The 14,042-nt window shown below is 40.5% G+C and overlaps 1 pseudogene; it reads left to right on the plus strand.

The window, feature by feature from the left end:
* Window positions 1–2,494: 2,494 nt before the first annotated feature.
* LOC131131638 (myosin heavy chain, fast skeletal muscle-like) lies at window positions 2,495–12,151 on the plus strand (annotated as a pseudogene).
* The last annotated feature ends 1,891 nt before the right edge of the window (window positions 12,152–14,042 follow it).

The raw sequence follows: 14,042 nt of genomic DNA on the forward strand, positions 1-14,042 counted from the left end.
AACCTAAAGTGGATTGCAGAGAGGCAGCAATATAGATCCGATCCTTCGTACAGGAGCAGGCACCTGGCTGATTGTTGTTTATTTTCCCAAAAGCAACTACCAATAAAGACTGGTAGCTGGAGACTTAGTGAAAGCACTGTGTTTTGGTAAACTAAAGTGACAACATGTATTGTTTCACAGTTACGCTTTACAATCAACATACTGACATACTTATATGGATAATTCACTGGAAGTATTTAAACAATGCAACATTAACCAAAAACAGATTTACATCCCTATTCTTCATTGTACAATAGTACAAGATACATTTGTCAGGATAATGTTTATAATCAGCTGCTTGTTTTTCCTGTCAATTACACCTGACTTTTTTTTATTAGTTATATGTTTTTTTTTCTACCATATCTTTTTGTGTCATGGTGGCCTAGCAATTTGCATGTTAGCCACACAGTAAGGAGATCAGGAAGAGCTGGGTTCCAATCTCCGTTTGTGCATCGGAGATGTGTGGAGCTTGCATGTTCTCCCCATGCATGTGTGGGTACTCCGGTTTCCTCCCACATTCCAAAGACTCTAAGTTGTCCATAGGTATGAACGCAAGTGTGAATGGTTGTCTATATGTGCCCTGCTATTGGCTGTTGACCAGTCCAGCGTGTACCCCGCCTCTCACCCAAAGTCCAAATGGATGGATGGGTGTGTCATGGATTTTGGAATGTGAAGTGGGCTTCAGTTAGTTGTAATAATTGTTGTCTAAATAAACTGTTTGATTTTATAGTATTGTTATTTATTTGAAAATTGTCAAATTTCATGCAAACAAGTGATGCGAATAAGAATACCCAGTTAATTAAAAAGTGAAAAATACAGAGACAAGTAACATTTAGTTTCTCCATGTATGTCAATTACGGAACTGTAATGTTTACTAAATTAATGAAGCATAGCAGTGCTGTACTGCCTACTTTCAATCAAATTGTATTGGAAAAGTATTATTTTCAGTGTACTGTGATGTCTGTCAGTATATAATTTATTATTAAAAACACTGCATTTCTCTTTTGAACCAGTTATGTTCTTAAATATCTTTTTTGCAGTGCAAGTTGGTGCAAATGTGAGAAAAAGATGTCATTGAAAAAGCAATTAAATAATTGCCGATTTGATTCGTTGACTGCTAAGTGCTTACAGCAGATACAAAGTAAGATCAGCGATATGATAAAATAAAGAAATTAAAAAAACATATCAATGCCATGTTGAACAGGAAACATACAGAGCCAAAAATGCTAGAGTGACAAGCCAGACATACGACAGCAGCTGCATGTCGGTACATATGGCTCGGGATCACAGGAGTCAAGTGGCTCAATTAATGAATTGTCAAATCTCTGTCACTAATAATACATTTACACATATGTTTAACACTTAATTATAATGTATTTCACATTCACACATAATAAACACATAGTATGTACTTGGAATTATACGGGCCATATAGCCAATAATTATTTAATACTCAAATGTGGACAAATGAACTCTATCTATCTACCTATAGCTATGAATTACACAGTAATGATCATTGTTTTGATCATTGTTTATAATTTGTTTGTTTCTACTGGATATCTAATACAATGTAAAAGCATGATAGGTACACCACTGTGTAATATTAACTATATTACAAAATCACCATCCACTGACCAATACCACATACTGAATAAACTATAAACCATGATGTATAGTTTAAAAAACAAAGTGGCCAAATAGTTTTATACCTGAAACAGCACAAAAATAAAACTCCCAACATGCTGTAACTCAAGTTACTTTTTGCTGTGGGCCTTACCAAATTTGGCTTGTACACCATATTTAACCTTTGCTGTGTAAGCGACCCTCAGCCAATATAAGGAGGCTTTGGAGTGAGTCAAGTGTGTGGACAAAACCTCCAAGTTCCTGCTTGAGGTAAAGCTCTTCATGGTTTGCTCACACTATTGAGTACATTTGTGGTAAAGGCTATAGTAAATTAAATACTATGTTAATAAATTAATAATAAGTATTAGTAAATACTAAATTAAATAATACTTTATAGATTATAACATTTTCTATTACTACTACCGCCCCGCTTTTAGCCTTGTTTTTAGCTTTGAATGAATATATGGATGTTGTATTTTAATGCATCTTTTACTCTGTTTTTTACTCAACTCTATTTTTTTATTTATTTTTCTTCACTGTAAAACGTCTTTGAGTACTCTGAAAAGCGCTATACAAAAAATTTTATTATTATTATTATTACTATTACTACTACATGTATTGACACATATTGTTTTCAATAGCATTGGACCACAGAAGTGACAGGAAAGGTGTCAGCCAGGTAGGATTAATCTTAACAATCTGTCTAATTAATCTGTCAATCTGAGTGTATGTGTTTTGCGGAACTCAGAATTGACACAATTTCCAGAGCAATCACTTTTACATATTAATTTATTTTACCACATTAAAAATATCTAACAGATAAACCACCACCATGAGTACCGACGCGGAAATGGCCGTTTACGGCAAAGCTGCCATCTACCTCCGTAAACCAGAGAAGGAGAGAATTGAGGCTCAGAGCAAACCCTTCGATGCCAAGACAGCCTGCTACGTGGCCGATGCCAAGGAGCTGTACTTGAAGGGAACAATCATCAAGAAAGATGGTGGCAAAGTCACCGTCAAAGTCTTGGACACTCAGGAGGTCAGAATGTTTATTTGCCTTTTCTGATAAAGATGTGATTCTTACTGTGACCGATGTCTTCTTTTAGGAGAAGACAGTCAAAGAAGATGACGTCTCTCCGATGAACCCTCCCAAGTTCGACAAAATTGAGGACATGGCCATGATGACCCATCTCAATGAAGCCTCTGTCCTGTATAACCTCAAAGAGCGTTATGCAGCATGGATGATCTACGTAAGGCAATGTTCCAACTTAGTAGTACAATAGAAAAGAACTGTATTTTTAAGACGTCATGGACTGAGTTCTATCTCTGATCTCTCACAGACCTACTCTGGGCTTTTCTGCGCAACTGTGAACCCCTACAAGTGGCTCCCAGTGTACGATGCTGAGGTTGTGTCTGCATACAGAGGCAAGAAGCGTATGGAGGCTCCACCCCACATCTTCTCCGTCTCTGACAACGCATATCAATTCATGCTTACTGGTATGTAATTGGTTGGAAATGTTGCACCTTTTACAATCTCAGATGTCTGCTGCAGAAATTTACAGAAGCTTGCACTTTTTTATGTTTTAACAGACAGAGAGAACCAGTCTGTCTTGATCACGTAAGTTTTTGTGATTTTTGACCTACACATAAAACATGGAACAAATTTGAATTAGTTGGTTTGTATTCCCAGTGGAGAATCTGGTGCTGGAAAGACTGTGAACACCAAGCGTGTCATTCAGTACTTTGCCACAATCTCAGTTGGTGGAGATAAGAAAAAGGATAGTGCAGGAGCAGGGAAAATCCAGGTATGTAAGAAAAGTGTAATATCATGTATATTTTCGTAGAAAATGAATACTTTGCTGATGTTATTTTTAAATGTGATTGCAGGGCTCACTTGAGGATCAGATTATTGCTGCCAATCCTCTTCTGGAAGCTTATGGTAATGCGAAAACTGTGAGGAATGACAACTCTTCTCGTTTCGTAAGTGTGGCTCTATTTTGCTCTGAAATCCCTATTTTACCATTTACTGAAGAATAACTCTGTTCAAATCCCTCTGTTCAAAACAGGGTAAATTCATTAGGATCCATTTTGGCACAACTGGTAAACTGGCCAGTGCTGATATTGAGACATGTACGTACAAAAGTTCTGCAGTGAATTTGTCTTGCAAAAGTGCTCGACAGTAATTTCCATACAATATTTTCAGATCTGCTGGAGAAGTCCAGAGTGTCATTCCAGCTTCCCGATGAGAGAGGCTACCACATCTTCTACCAGATGATGACCAACCACAAACCAGAACTGATTGGTATGGAATGGAACAGTCATTTTAAAACATTACATCATTCACATATGTCCAGTGAAAAACTCTGCTCATGATTGCAATTCAATCTACAGAAATGTCTCTCATCACAACCAACCCCTACGACTTCCCCATGATCAGCCAGGGTCAGATCACTGTGGCCAGTATTGATGACAAAGTGGAGCTGGAAGCCACCGATGTGAGTAAAAGTATCTTACAAACAATTAAATGTAAATCAATCCCTTGCTTAAGTTAGGTTTAGATTAGTTTTTTATCGTAATAATATTATCCTAAGTATGACTAACCTGTTTGCACACAGAATGCCATCGATATCTTGGGCTTCAGTCATGAGGAGAAGATGAGCATCTACAAGATGACTGGTGCCGTCATCCACCATGGTAACCTGAAGTTCAAGCAGAAGCAGCGTGAGGAGCAGGCTGAGCCAGATGGCACAGAGGGTATGCAGTAACTCAGTGAGAATTTGCAGAGATGGTATAATAGTATGCAGTATAAAGTATAGTAAATAACAGTACTTCACTTATAAACAAATTTCAGAAGCTGACAAAGTCGCCTACTTGCTGGGTCTGAACTCTGCTGACATGCTGAAGGCTCTGTGCTATCCCAGAGTGAAAGTTGGAAATGAGTTTGTCACCAAGGGACAGACTGTACCTCAGGTATATATTAAATCATTTAAACATTATTTGGTTTAAAGTTAAAATTGGACAATTAGTATGTATGAACAATGCCGCAACCTGTTTTTAAATGTCTTTGTTATTCATTTGTTATGGCGTGGTTACGGACGACAAAAGCCTGTTGTGGTTTTGTAATTAACAATAAGAATTTACGAACCACAAAATGCTCTAACACGGAACCACCTGTACGTAAGTAAATAATCACTGTTAAATATCTATTTTATTTAGGTTAACAACTCAGTGACAGCCCTTGCCAAGTCCATCTATGAGAGGATGTTCTTGTGGATGGTCATCCGTATCAACCAGATGTTGGACACTAAACAGCCAAGGCAGTTCTTCATTGGTGTCCTGGATATTGCTGGCTTTGAAATCTTTGATGTAAGATTAATTCATATCAAATGGTGAAGGTGTAATTGAATGGAACGTTGGTGTAATGTACTTGTCTTCCCACAGTTCAACAGCATGGAGCAGCTGTGCATTAACTTCACCAATGAGAAGTTGCAACAGTTCTTCAATCACCACATGTTTGTCCTGGAGCAAGAAGAGTACAAGAAGGAGGGCATTATCTGGGAGTTCATTGACTTTGGCATGGACTTGGCTGCCTGCATTGAGCTGATTGAAAAGGTAAGCATTTGATTCAGAGAAAATACTTGTAAACTAATTGGTCTGCGTTACTAAAAATATTTACTTCTGTTCACACGTTAAGCCCATGGGTATCTTCTCCATCCTTGAAGAGGAGTGCATGTTCCCCAAGGCCACTGATACATCTTTCAAGAATAAGCTGTATGACCAGCATCTTGGCAAATGCAAAGCCTTTGAGAAGCCAAAACCTGCAAAGGGCAAGGCTGAGGCCCACTTTTCCCTGGTGCACTATGCTGGTACAGTGGACTACAACATCAGTGGCTGGCTGGACAAGAACAAGGACCCACTGAACGAGTCTGTTGTGCAGCTGTACCAGAAGTCTGCAGTTAAACTTCTGGCTTTCCTGTATCCTCCTGCTCCTGCTGAGGGTATGCCAACAATTTGTGTGCAATAAGCTTTTGTTTTCTGATAAGACAACAAAAGTTACATATTGATCATATTAATATTACATTTTACTCTAATGCTGTTTGTCCACGAAAAATAACCAACAGAAGCCGGAGGCAAGAAGGGAGGCAAGAAGAAGGGTGGCTCTATGCAGACTGTGTCCTCACAGTTTAGGGTAAGGTCTAGTTTTAAGAGGTCTTGTATGATTTATAGTATTAGTGTGTAAAAGTTGTTACATTGAATAACAATATTCCGTATTGGGACTTTCAGGAGAACTTGGGTAAACTGATGACCAACTTGAGGAGCACTCACCCTCACTTTGTGCGTTGTCTGATTCCTAATGAGTCAAAGACTCCAGGTAATGATCTCAGTAAAGCGTTTGATGAGAGAGACTTAAGTTTTACAATGCTGCTATTAAACATGGAATGTTGCTATAGATAATATTGTTGTGTTTTACAACAGGTCTGATGGAGAACTTCCTGGTCATCCACCAGCTCAGGTGTAATGGTGTGCTGGAGGGTATCAGAATCTGCAGGAAAGGTTTCCCCAGCAGAATCCTCTATGGTGACTTCAAGCAGAGGTATCTTAAACATCTGTTTAATTGTCATTATACTTTCATCGTGATTGCTGACGGTATTCGTTGATTCTTTTCCTGAAAAGGTACAAGGTACTGAATGCCAGTGTCATCCCTGAGGGCCAGTTCATTGACAACAAGAAGGCTGCAGAGAAGCTGCTTGGATCAATTGATATTGACCATGACCAGTACAGATTTGGTCACACCAAGGTAAGCAGTTTACAGTTGCATTAGGATGTTGATACATTCTCTGTGGTATAGTAATTGATTTTATTTTTCTACCTGGCTAGGTGTTCTTCAAAGCCGGTCTTCTGGGTACCCTTGAGGAAATGAGAGATGAAAAGCTGGCAGCTCTTGTCACCATGACTCAGGCCCTCTGCCGTGGGTTCCTCATGAGAAAAGAGTTTGTGAAGATGATGGAGAGGAGGTATGTTGAAATTTCTGAAAATACAATCAGTTTAAAAATAAGATACTTGTTGTGAAAATACTAAAATACTTCAAATACACAGTGATTATAAGTCAACATTTCTATCCACAGGGAGGCCATCTTTACCATCCAGTACAACGTGCGCTCATTCATGAATGTCAAACATTGGCCATGGATGAAGGTGTACTATAAGATTAAGCCTCTGCTGAAGAGCGCTGAAACTGAGAAGGAGCTGATGAAGATGAAGGAGAACTATGAGAAGATGACCACTGACTTGGCTGCTGCACTTGCCAAGAAGAAAGAACTTGAAGAGAAGATGGTGTCTCTTCTGCAGGAGAAGAATGATCTGCAGCTGCAAGTGGCATCTGTAAGTACGCATCCATTTAAGAGTGACCATTTTTGTTTGTGTCAACAGAACATTGTGTGCTTACATTTGCTGTTCAAACGTGAAACAGGAATCAGAGAATCTGTCAGATGCTGAAGAGAGATGTGAGGGTCTCATCAAGAGTAAGATTCAGCTGGAAGCCAAGCTCAAAGAGACAACTGAGAGGCTGGAGGATGAAGAGGAAATCAATGCTGAGCTTACTGCAAAGAAGAGAAAACTGGAGGATGAATGCTCTGAGCTCAAGAAAGATATTGATGACCTGGAGCTCACCTTGGCCAAGGTTGAGAAGGAGAAACATGCTACTGAGAACAAGGTTTGAGATTATTGTACATTCAGTGTCTATCTATCTATAACATCTAACATCATAAGCCATTCGATAATAACAGTTTGTTTCTATTCCAGGTGAAGAACCTGACTGAGGAGATGGCTTCCCAGGATGAGAGCATTGCTAAGCTGACCAAGGAGAAGAAGGCCCTTCAGGAGGCTCACCAGCAGACTCTTGATGATCTGCAGGCTGAGGAAGATAAGGTCAACACTTTGACCAAGGCCAAGACCAAGCTCGAGCAGCAAGTGGATGATGTAAGTTTTGATTTGTTATATGTATTAGAAAAATAAAATTTCTCATGAATGCCATAATGACTCAATCATATGACTATACAGCTGGAGGGCTCTCTGGAACAAGAGAAGAAGCTGCGTATGGACCTGGAGAGGGCCAAGAGAAAGCTTGAGGGTGACCTGAAACTGGCTCAGGAATCCATCATGGATCTTGAGAATGACAAACAGCAGTCTGACGAGAAAATTAAGAAGTAAAAATTTAGTTTTTTCTTTACGTCAATATAAACATGAACGTGAGTGTGAAAGGCTTGCCTTAATGTGCCTTGTGGTTGGGTGGCAACCAGGACAGTGTGCAGCTTTTGCTTGAAATCAGCTGGGATAGGCTCCAGCTCACCCATGACCCAAGGTCAAGTGTAATATAGGACAAGTGTAGAAAATGAATGGATGGACGGATGTCAATGAATGAACTCAACAATATATACATGGTAACACAAAATATTAATCATCTTTACAGGAAGGACTTTGAAATTAGTCAGCTTCTTAGCAAGATTGAGGATGAGCAGTCAATGGGTGCTCAGCTCCAGAAGAAGATCAAAGAACTTCAGGTAAAGTATTCCCTGAATTTCTGAAATTTCTGCATGTTCTTTCTTGTGTTTTCAAACCAGCACGTGAAATAACTTGTCCAAATAGGCTCGTATTGAGGAACTGGAGGAGGAGATTGAGGCTGAGCGTGCTGCCCGCGCCAAGGTTGAGAAGCAGAGAGCTGATCTCTCCAGGGAACTTGAGGAGATCAGCGAGAGGCTGGAGGAAGCCGGAGGTGCCACTGCTGCTCAGATTGAGATGAACAAGAAGCGCGAGGCTGAGTTCCAGAAGCTGCGCCGTGACCTTGAGGAGTCCACCTTGCAGCATGAGGCCACTGCCGCTGCTCTGCGCAAGAAGCAGGCTGACAGTGTTGCTGAGCTGGGTGAGCAGATCGACAACCTCCAGCGTGTCAAGCAGAAGCTTGAGAAGGAAAAGAGCGAATACAAGATGGAGATTGACGATCTCTCCAGCAACATGGAGGCTGTCGCTAAAGCCAAGGTGCGTAAACATGTTACAGGGTGTTCAAACTAACTCTCAAACAAATACCTAAAAACTGACCAATGATATCCATAACTTTTCCAAACTAGGGAAATCTTGAAAAGATGTGCCGTACTCTTGAGGACCAACTTAGTGAACTGAAGACCAAAAATGATGAGAACGTTCGTCAGCTTAATGACCTTGGTGCACAGAAAGCCCGTCTTTTGACAGAAAATGGTAGGCAACAGACAACATTTGATTCTGTTGACAGTTTGTAGATGTACAACTGAACATACACTAACTCTGGATGATGATGATGTCCAAACAAGGTGAGTTTGGTCGTCAAGTTGAAGAGAAGGAAGCTCTTGTCTCACAGCTGACCAGAGGCAAACAGGCCTACACACAGCAGATTGAGGAACTGAAGAGACAGATTGAAGAGGAGGCCAAGGTAAGAATATTACTCGCCAAAAGACTGCCTTGATGTGGAAAATATTTCATAAAATACAATATTTGTTTTATCAGGCAAAGAATGCTCTTGCCCACGGACTGCAATCAGCCCGCCATGACTGTGATCTGCTGAGGGAGCAGTTTGAGGAGGAGCAGGAGGCTAAGGCTGAGCTGCAGCGCGGCATGTCCAAGGCCAACGGTGAGGTGGCTCAGTGGAGAACGAAATACGAAACTGATGCCATCCAGCGCACTGAGGAGCTTGAGGAGGCCAAGTGAGTACAATTTAAAATTATAATTCTCCTGCCATCAATTTAGCCGTCAGTTTAAATGCGTCACTGATTCAACTTTTTTTATATTGAATATTGTCCTATAATTGTCTGAATGAATTGTGGCCCATTCTTAGCAATATTTTACAAGATAAAGTTTTGTATGCATTAGTGGGATTTGAGAACTTTTATTGAAAAAAATGTTTATTAACAGGAAGAAGTTGGCACAGCGCCTTCAGGAGGCTGAGGAACAGATTGAGGCTGTGAACTCCAAGTGTGCTTCTCTGGAGAAAACCAAACAGAGGCTCCAGAGTGAAGTGGAAGACCTCATGATTGATGTGGAGAGGGCTAATGGTCTTGCTGCCAACCTTGACAAAAAGCAGAGGAACTTTGACAAGGTAAAAACGTCTTATTTAGTGCCAACTAGACCATACCATAAACACATGAATACGTACTCATCATAATGTCCTGTAAAATGGCTGAACTAGGTGTTGGCAGAGTGGAAGCAGAAGTTTGAGGAGGGTCAGGCTGAGCTTGAGGGAGCTCAGAAGGAGGCTCGTTCTCTTGGCACTGAGCTGTTCAAGATGAAGAACTCCTATGAGGAAGCTCTGGATCAACTGGAGACCATGAAGCGTGAAAACAAAAACCTGCAACGTAAGTTCTTCATATAGTTTGGCAGTGGATGAGAAATTAGTCTATATGGTGCAATAAAGAGTCCAAATTCTTCATTTCAAACCTCTCTAAATCTCTCTGCAGAGGAGATCTCTGATCTGACTGAACAGATCGGTGAGACCGGCAAGAGCGTCCATGAGCTCGAGAAGGCCAAGAAGCAGGTGGAGACAGAGAAGTCTGAGATTCAGACCGCTCTTGAAGAGGCTGAGGTGATTTCAATACAGATGAAGAACATAAAGATTTCATGTCTGAGGACAATGATTAATATTTGATCTTCAATGGCAATAGGGTACTCTGGAACATGAAGAGTCAAAGATCCTGCGTGTCCAGTTGGAACTCAACCAGATTAAGGGAGAAGTGGACAGGAAGCTGGCAGAGAAAGATGAGGAAATGGAGCAGATTAAGAGGAACAGCCAGAGAGTGGTTGACTCCATGCAGAGCACTCTGGATTCTGAGGTCAGGAGCAGAAATGATGCCCTGAGAATCAAGAAGAAGATGGAAGGAGACCTGAATGAGATGGAGATTCAGCTGAGCCATGCCAATCGTCAGGCTGCTGAGTCTCAGAAGCAGCTGAGGATCGTCCAGGCACAGCTGAAGGTATTTTCTTGAGCTTGGCCACACTCCATGACTGATACTTTTTGTGATGCTATTCATTTACTTCTCATAATTATTTAACCAGGATGCACAGCTGCACCTTGATGATGCCGTCAGGGCCCAGGAGGATCTGAAGGAACAAGCCGCTATGGTGGACCGCAGGAATGGCCTCATGTTGGCTGAAATTGAGGAACTTAGGGCTGCTCTGGAACAAACAGAGAGAGGCCGTAAAGTTGCTGAACAGGAGCTGGTGGACGCCACCGAGCGTGTTGGACTCCTCCACTCTCAGGTAAAAATGTAATGTTTTAATAAAGTCACATTGGATATCATGAGGCTGTACACTGAAAAAATTATCATCTTGACATCTTAGAACACAAGTCTGCTGAACACCAAGAAGAAGCTCGAGTCTGACCTGGTCCAGATCCAGGGTGAAGTGGATGACACAGTTCAGGAAGCAAGAAATGCAGAGGAGAAAGCCAAGAAGGCCATCACTGATGTACTTTCTGTTTTTTTGTCATCAATTTTTTCTTACATGTGTTCTCAATCATTATCTAAGAACAACAAATTGTGTACCTGCTAGGCTGCAATGATGGCTGAGGAGCTGAAAAAGGAGCAGGACACCAGCGCTCATCTGGAGAGGATGAAGAAGAACCTGGAGGTTGCCGTCAAGGACCTGCAGCACCGTCTGGATGAGGCTGAGAACCTGGCCATGAAGGGTGGCAAGAAGCAGCTTCAGAAACTTGAGTCCAGAGTAAGATAGTTATGTCAAGAAAAACATATAAAAAAGTACATCTGCTGCATAAAACATTGTCTTCTCCAGGTGCGTGAGCTTGAGTCAGAGGTTGAGGCTGAGCAGAGACGTGGTGCTGATGCTGTTAAGGGTGTCCGCAAATATGAGAGGAGGGTGAAGGAGCTCACTTACCAGGTGAATATTATCATTTGGCATGTGTAGATAAAAAGGATTGACTGATTGATATTTGCGTACATTCCATCACAGACTGAAGAGGACAAGAAAAATGTCACCAGGCTGCAGGATCTGGTTGATAAGTTGCAGCTCAAGGTGAAGGCCTACAAGAGGCAGGCTGAGGAAGCGGTAAGGATGGAGAAAAACAGAAATTACAAAAAGTTATAATCTTTCCCCAAATGTTTTTGTTTCAATGATATGTTATGTCTACCTTCCCAGGAGGAGCAGGCCAATGTTCACCTGTCCAAGTGCAGGAAGGTCCAGCACGAGCTGGAGGAGGCTGAGGAGCGTGCTGATATTGCAGAGTCCCAGGTCAACAAACTGAGAGCTAAAAGCCGTGACTCTGGCAAGGTAAATATGTATCACAAGTCTGTTTAGTCATCAATAAAATCATGAAAATACTACAGTCACTCAAATGATGATCCAATCTTTTGCTTGTTTTTCAGGGGAAAGAGGCAGCTGAGTAAAGAAGACTTATAAACCCATAGGATGCACAATCTTTAAAAAAGAAATAAAAAAAAATATTTGATGCTCTGAAACTTGTTTGCTCATTCCTGTTTCAGTTCTCAAAAAGAGCCTTATAATAGGCCTTATTTGTTGCTAGAACTTGCCTGACTAACTACGGTAACTACATCTTATGGAGCTTCTCAGGTTCTGCTCACTTGCAAATGTAAATCAAACAATTTTTAAATCACTTTATGCCACGTATTACTTTTATTCTAATAATAAGCATGTATACAGTGGAACTTAACTGCCAATATCCTATATGTGCCTGACAATCAGAAGGCTAAGCTAGCTAGCCTGAAAAATAATGCTTCATCACCTCATTGTGCCTCTTGACCAAAAAAAAAGGAAAAAAGTACATCTTTGGTAAGAAATGAGTTAAGTGGGGCATAAACACATATGTCTTTCTCTTTTTTGTGCATTCTAAAGATATAAAAACGGACAGCTCGATACTGCATGGAATGGTGTCCGCCTATGCAGCCTACAAAGGTTGTTATTAAAATACCTCCAAAAGACCTCCAAAAAGGTTTTTGTGGTTTTACATACATGATATGACCAGGTAGTAACGTGAATTTTCATTATTATATGTAACACTAACAGTATTTTACTGTATTTTGCCCATTCTCAGCATTACCAGAACTTCAAAGTACTCATTGATTTCGCATAGCAATATAGAACTTACACCTACACCTCGCATTAACTTTTCCAAACTCTGAAATAATGACACAACAACGGTGGTGTCAGTTAAAATATATAGTCTTACCTTTTTTTGTAGTGGTCTGAGGTGTTTTGAGCGTGACGAAGACATTCTGCGACCGAGTTTGTGGTGAAGCTAGTTGCTAGCCGGCTAATAGCTACCTGGTGTCAGAAGTAAGCTAGCTAAGTGTCAAAAGTAAGCTAGCGAAGTGTCAAAATGGCAGCTCATTCGGCGTAATAATGTTAAAAATAAAAATATGATTTAACATAGCAATATAGAACATACACCTACACATCGCATTAACTTTTCCAAACTCAGAAATAATTACACAACAGCAGCGGTGTCAGTTAAAAATATATAGTCTTACCTTTTTTTGGAGTGGTCTGAGGTGTTTTGAGCGTGACGAAGACATGCTGCGACCGAGTCTGTGGTGAAGCTAGTTGCTAGCCGGCTAATAGCTAGCTAAGTGTCAAAAGTAAGCTAGCTAAGTGTCAAAATGGCAGCTCATTCGGCGAAATAATGTTAAAATTAAAAATAAAAATGTTGCTGTAGCATGGTTAATATGCACCTCACATTATATATCAATGGTGAGGGTTGTGGTTTATAAACAAAATAATACAATAGACATAATAAGTGGGTCCCATAAGTGCGCCAGCTAGCAGGTGTCAAAAGTAAGCTAGCTAAGTGTCAAAATGGCAGCTCATTCGGCGTAATAATGTTAAGAATAAAAATAAAAATATTGCTGTAACATGGTTAATATGCACCTCACATTATATATCAATGGTGAGGGTTGTGGGTTTATAAAAAAAAATAAAAACAATAAACACAAGTGGGTCCCATATGCTTCCCAGCATGCTTTGCTGATCTGTTTGAGAGTTTAGTGTTTTATTTATTTACATTTTACTTTTTCTAATATTTTCCTATATCCCTAAATGAGAGCAAAGTGTTTAGTCATATTATTCGATTTCCGCTCAAAAATGTAGCCATCCCGACCACTATATTTTACACAAAATGAGCAATTAAATATTAAGGTGCGTTATAAACATGTCTATGCCTATGTTAGCATGGTGATATAGATTCCCCCATGTTATCATCTTGTTCTCCCGGGATCTGTTAAATCCCGGGAGAACATGCAAACTCCACACAGAGATGGCCAAGGGTGGAGTTGAACCCTGGTCTCCTAGCTGTGAGGTCTGCGAGCTAACCACTCAACCGCCGTGCC

This window comes from Doryrhamphus excisus, chromosome 6, assembly GCF_030265055.1.
Source record: "Doryrhamphus excisus isolate RoL2022-K1 chromosome 6, RoL_Dexc_1.0, whole genome shotgun sequence".
NCBI lineage: Eukaryota > Metazoa > Chordata > Actinopteri > Syngnathiformes > Syngnathidae > Doryrhamphus > Doryrhamphus excisus.